Here is a 6,417-nt window from a genome sequence, read left to right on the forward strand (position 1 = left end):
GACCAGTCTAGGGGATGTTTTGTTTATGGAGTTTATTGCAGAACTAGCGATAGGGATGGGGAATTGTATGGGGGATACTCCAAATCAGAACTATTCACACTAAGGACATCTAGCTGATCTCTTAGTAGAACACTGTAGAAGTCTTGGCTGACAGTAGGTAACAGACCTCCTTGTAACATATAGCAGCAAGTCGTTTTAGGAGTGAGCAAAGTCCCTTTAGAAGTAGTAGTAGATACAGGGCTGAGCTCCTCAGGTATAAAATGACAGATGACAGCCCAAAGGTAACATAGCTGAGCAAAGTCCTTTGCAGTAGCAGCACTTGGACAATACTCTTTGGAACACTAGCCAGTGTTCCCTTTTTCTAGACCCACTGACTATCAAGTTCCAGGGGAGGTAGCAAGCACGCAGAGTCCCCAATTTCCTCAATGCCAGTGGTCACAAGGCTCATGGACAAAATGGTTGCCTCCTTCCAATCGTTCAGGTGAAACCCTCCAGTGATGCAATGGGACTGTCTTCCCTTGCAATTGGCCAGGGCTGTATCCACATTAAACTGTTCATTTGCCTTTGGGCTTTAAGAAATTAGATTGGCCATCAATACAGCATGATTGATCGATTTTCAGATATATACCAGAGTTTGTGGTCTCTACAACTTTCCCACAGACTAAATAAGATACACTGATTTTGGTTATTTTCACCAAATAAATGTAGCAGAATACATTTTGACCTAAATTTATGAAGAACAATTATTCATTTGCAAAATTCTGTAACCGAAACAAAGAAAAACTTGTTTTTTATTCTAAATATTCAGTTTTTTTTCGTTTATTTAGAAAAAAATAAAAAAACTCAGTGGCAATCAAATACCACCAAAAGAAAGTTCTATTTGTGTATGTATGAATGTAAGTTAGGGACCTTAGATTGTTTGCCCCTTGAGGGTCAGGGACTGATGTGAATGTATAATATATATGCACTGCATAAATTGATGGCGCTATATTAAGTACCTGTAATAAATAAATAAATAAATGTGTGTGAACAAAACAATAAAAATTTAGTTTGGGTACAGTGTTGCATTACTACGCAATAGTCAAAGTGTGGCAGTTCTGAAAGCTGAAAATTGACCTGGGCAGGAAGGGGGTAAAACTGCCCGGTATTGATGTGGTTAGGAGCATGACGTGCTAGTATGCATTGTAAACTATCATATTATGAGTGACTTACGAAACCTTCCCGCATTCCAAAAGCTGTTGCTGCTGACAGGGTTTCTGTCTTGTCGTCCCCCAGTCTTCCTTCAGGGTTCACAGGCTCCAGCTGTTTGAATGGTCGAGCTATAATGACTCCACATTTGCACATGCGCACAACAGTCATGGCTGTGGCACAGTGCTGTGAACAGGGGCGGATTGACAACTCATGGGGCCCCCGGGCAATATGGGATCATGGGGCCCCTGTGGCCTTGCCCAAACTCAAAAAAGCCTATGAAAAGGGTACCAGGGGCATCTCATGGGGCCCCCTACTGACCCAGGGCCCTCGGGCAGTGCCCGAGTTTCCAAATGGTCAGTCCACCCCTGGCTGTGAAGGGAAAGCATGTGTTTCTTCAGTGAGCAGTTCGCATGCAATGGTGACATCAACCGCTGGAGAAGTAGTGAATATTCCCTAAACGGTGTACATTTAGGAGAAAATACTCCTTTATTATAAGCTTACCAGTAGAGTCAAGTGAGCAGGCGGTGTTTACTACCACTTTCAGCCTGGTCTCAAGTCGCTTTTGTAAATGAAAAAAAGATTTCTCACAAAGCTTAGAATTATAAGTTTTTGTTTAGTTTTTTGGCAGGCAGTAGGAAAACAAGACTGAATACATTTTAGGGAGTATGTGCTTTATTTTTCTGCACACTTAAAACTGTTAATAGAGAAATTTTTATACTGTGCCTAATTTATTGTTTAATACATTTTTAAAAGTTTGAAGGGAGCTTGTAAAATCTTGTATTCTTTTTAAAAAAATTTGTTTTACTTTTCATTGCCATGAAAATAGCAAACATGTTTATATAAAAGAGAAAAAAAACTTTTTGTCTTGTAAATATTTTCTTTATTCAGTTGAAAATCTTAAAGAAAAAAAAGTTATTATTTGGGGAAATTGATGTACTACTAAAAAGCGAAAACTGATCCTTTGATGAAGTAGCTAAAAATATGAAAGTGATATTAATATCTCCATCTCACCAAAGGTTTTCTAGTTAAATGTTACCTAAAGTATTATCAACTTTCTATTTTTTTCTGCAATATATATATATAGTACTTATTTCTATATTATGTTATAATAGCCATCGGTCATATGAATCCCAAACATTTTAATCAGTTAGCCATTAACTTAGGTTAACATTGGCACATCTGTCTGGTTAGAGTGCCCTGACCAATATTTTATGAACATAAGTTTATCATTAACTATTGTTAGTATTTATACAATTAAATTAGATATTCAAATAAAGCTGTTTTAAAGGTGCCTGCAAACATTAGATGATTATTGCCTGATCGTGCCAATGTAAGGTACAACTATGTGCAAAAGCAAAAATGACATATTTATTACCTGTTGATTCAGCCAGTAGATCTATTGATTTTCCACTTCCTTTAGGGTTCCTCTCACACAGGTGCTCAGGGAGGCAGTAAAAACAGGCAGTTGATCCACGTGATATGGACATTTTAATAATACGTGCTGAATGTGATAGGCCTTTACCCCCTGGACCAGTACTATATGATATGTTGGTCTCGGAGCCCTGAGTGGAGATACTTCATCATTCAGATATCAATCAGAGTGAACCTGCAGTGTCTTATAGTTGCCTGGTCCCCATTCAGGCCTGAGATCACATCTTTGAGCACAAGGAAATCTTCTAACACAAACTTCCTTTGCAGTTTAAAAATGTCATATGACTGAATGCCGAGTGCCACAAGGGGGCTATGATAGAAGATGTGAAAAGGTGTGTCACAAGAAACCACATCTCCTAGAAACATTCACTTTTCACCAAGAAAATGCTCTGCGCTCGTTAGTCCATATAAGTGGTCCTTGTCAGTTCATTCACATGTATATAGCACAAGAAGATCTTCCAGCTCTCCAAACAGCACAAGGGATGCTCTTGAACCATTAAATATTAAAACACAAAAGAGAGTGTACCAATTGTGTTAACGACTTCAAGTCCGAACACTTTCACCCCCTTCCTGTGCAGGCCAATTTTCAGCTTTAAGCGCTGTCAAACTTTGAATGACAATTGTGCGGTCATGCAACACTGTACCCAATTTGATTTTTTTAGCATTTTTTTGAGACAGATAAAACTTTATTTTGGTGGTATTTACTCACCACTGGGATTTTTATTTTTTTTGCTATATAAATGAAAAAGTCCAAAAATGTTTAAAAAAAGTGTTTTCCTTATAAAATGTTGCAAATATATAATCTTTCTTTATAAATCTTGGCCAAAATGTATTGAGCTATCTTTTTAGCAAAAAAAAAATAACCCAAATTAGTTTATAACCAAAAATTATAATTTTTCAAAAATCTTTTTTTACATTTTTATTTAATTTTTTATATTATTATTTATTTTTTTAACATACGTTCACCCTAGCAGTACATTGTCACCATAGTGACACTGTACTACTTGTGGGGGGTGATGAAGATTTTTTTTTTTTTTACACTGATTGCTTTTACACACATAAGGCTGTAAAAGCAATCATTTCTGCATTCTTCCAGCCATTGAGAAATACTGTGAGAGCTGTGACTGGTCACAGCTTGTCACATGGTACAAGGCTGTTGTAAATAGCCTTGTACCATGTGACCTCTGTGATCATTCACAGATTTTACACGTAGTAAGCAATGATGTCAGAAGTGACATCTTGCTTACTACTATTCATGTGATCACTGATTGGCCAATTAGTGATCACATGATCGGGACCTCACACAGAGTCCCATACAGCGATCAGTGTTCCGCTGTGTCCGGAGGACACAGAGGGCACCAGATTGCGGTGCTCCGCGCTACCAGGGAGTGCGCACAGGGTGAAAACGCGGCCACTGTTTATGAATGGCAACCAGCTCCTGCAGTGCTCCTGTCCAGCCGTTTATGTACATGGGCCAGACAGGAAGTGGTTAAGGAACTTTAATAGTAAAAACATCTAAATTGTGCTTTCATAGAGTAGGAATAGGTTGAGCATATCAATGCCCTTGCTGATTGTGGAACAGTGGACACTGGGACCAACTGTTCCACTAATTCAATAAAAGTCCTCTCTGAGTCCCCCCACCTAGACCTGGGCAAAGGTAACAGATTGTCTTGCATTACTCTTGAACGTGGAATGATCAGCAAGGTCGTTGTTATGCTCAAACTTTTCCTACTCCATATAAGTGCATTTTATATGTTTATTTACTAAGTTGGTAAGGTTGAATAAAGACACCAGTTCATCAAGTTCAACGTGTGGAAGTGTGTGTTCATGCCAAAAGTCCTATCCCATATCCTTGTATATTGTGCTTGCTAAGATGCCCATCTAAGGGGTTTTTTTTTAAACTATCAATACTTCCCACTGACACTACTGATTATGAAAGTAACTCCACACCCTTACCGCCCTGACAATGAAAAACCCCCAATACAGTTTTAGGTTAAACTGCTTCTCCTCCAATTTCACTGAGTGACCCTGTGTCTTCTTATTCTCCCTCAGACTGAATAGTTTATTCCCTATGCTAGAATCACCATTGAGGTATTTGTATATCTCCTCCCAAGCGTCTCTTCTCCAGGGAGAATAAGTTTAATGGTTGTAGTCATGCCTCATAACTGAGGTCCTCCAGTCCCCTTACTACATACTCTAGATGTGGCCAAATCAGAGTTTTATAAAGTGGTAGGTTTTATGTATTGAGTAAATAGCCTTTTTTATGCATGCTAATATTCTGCTAGCTTTTCTTGCTTCAGCTTGGCATTGCATGCCGTTGTTGAGTCTGTCATCAACTAGGACCCTCAGACTTTTTCCTATCTTGAATTTGGTTTCTGCCCCTAATAACTTGCATTCATATTTTTAGCCCTCATGTACATTACTTTACATTTTTCAACATTAAACCTCATTTGCATGTAGTTGCCTACCCCTTTATTTTATTGAGGTCTTCTTGCAAAGATTCTAGATCCTGCTGTGAAGTTATTGCCCTGCTTAGCTTTGTATCATCAGCAAAAACTGAGGTTGAGCTATGTAGCCCATTCTCTATATCATTTATGAATAAATTAAACAGAATTGCTCCCACGACAGAGCCCCGTGGTACCACACTTACCACTCCAGACCAGTCAGAGTACACATTGTTTATCACCACCCTTTGGACACCCCCCTGTAACCAGTTTTCTATCCATATACCAATCCTATGGTCTAAGTCTACAGACCTTAGTTTGTAAATTAAGTGCTTATGGGGAACTGTATCGAATGCCTTTGCAAAATCTAGGTACGCCACAACCACATGCCTTCCCTTATCTACATGGCAGCCCAGTTCCTCACAGAATGTTAACAGGTTGGTTTTGCAAGAACGACCTTCGTAAAGCAATGCTGATTACTACTAATGATATATTCAATAGCAAAATCTTGGATATAGTCCTTTAACATCCTGTCCAGAAGTTTACATATTATTGATGCTAGACTGACTTACCTGTAGTTTTCAGGTATATCTCTGCTCTTTTTAAAATATTGGTACCATGTTGGCCCTTTGCCAATCCGCTGGTGCCATTCCTGTCAGTATGCTGTCCATAAAAATTAGGAATAGCAGTCTAGCTTAAACCTGACTGAGTTCTTTGAGGACCCTCGGATGTAAACCATCTGGTCCTGGTGATTTATTTGCGTTAAGCTATTCAAGTCTTTTTCGTACACTCACTTCTGTAAGCCACAAGGGTACATACTGTGATGCATTACTAATGATACATTCTTGATTACTATACCCCTCCTTTTCCTTTGGAAAAAACTGAGAAGAATGCATTTAGTACAGCCTTCTCCTTGATATTTGTAACCAACTTCTCTTCATCATTCCAATATGTTCTGACCTTGCCTTTTTACTACCCGTGTTTCCCCGAAAATAAGACACTGTCTTATTTTTTTTTGGCTCAAAAAAAATACACTAGGTCTTATTTTCGGGGTCGGTCTTATTTTTTAAATGTCCAAGTGTGGACAGGGGGTGCAGAGGTGAGCTGCAGGCAGTTGTGGATGAGGGTTACTATGGAGAGGGCCGACTAATGATAGTTGTGAGCTGCAGTCATATGTTGCAGGGGTGACTTGACAAGTGAGTTTCAGACAGGGTGTAGGGGTGAGTTGCAGATGGGGAATGCAGAGCTGAGCTGTGGCCAGGGGGTGCAGAGCTGAGCTGTGGCTGGGGGGTGCAAAGATGGGTTGCAACTCAGCTCACCTCTGCACCCCCCCAGCCACAGCTCACCTATG

This window comes from Staurois parvus, unplaced genomic scaffold (assembly GCF_062004578.1).
Source record: "Staurois parvus isolate SC_StPar_1 unplaced genomic scaffold, SC_StPar_1.0 ptg000232l, whole genome shotgun sequence".
NCBI classification, from domain to species: Eukaryota; Metazoa; Chordata; class Amphibia; order Anura; family Ranidae; genus Staurois; species Staurois parvus.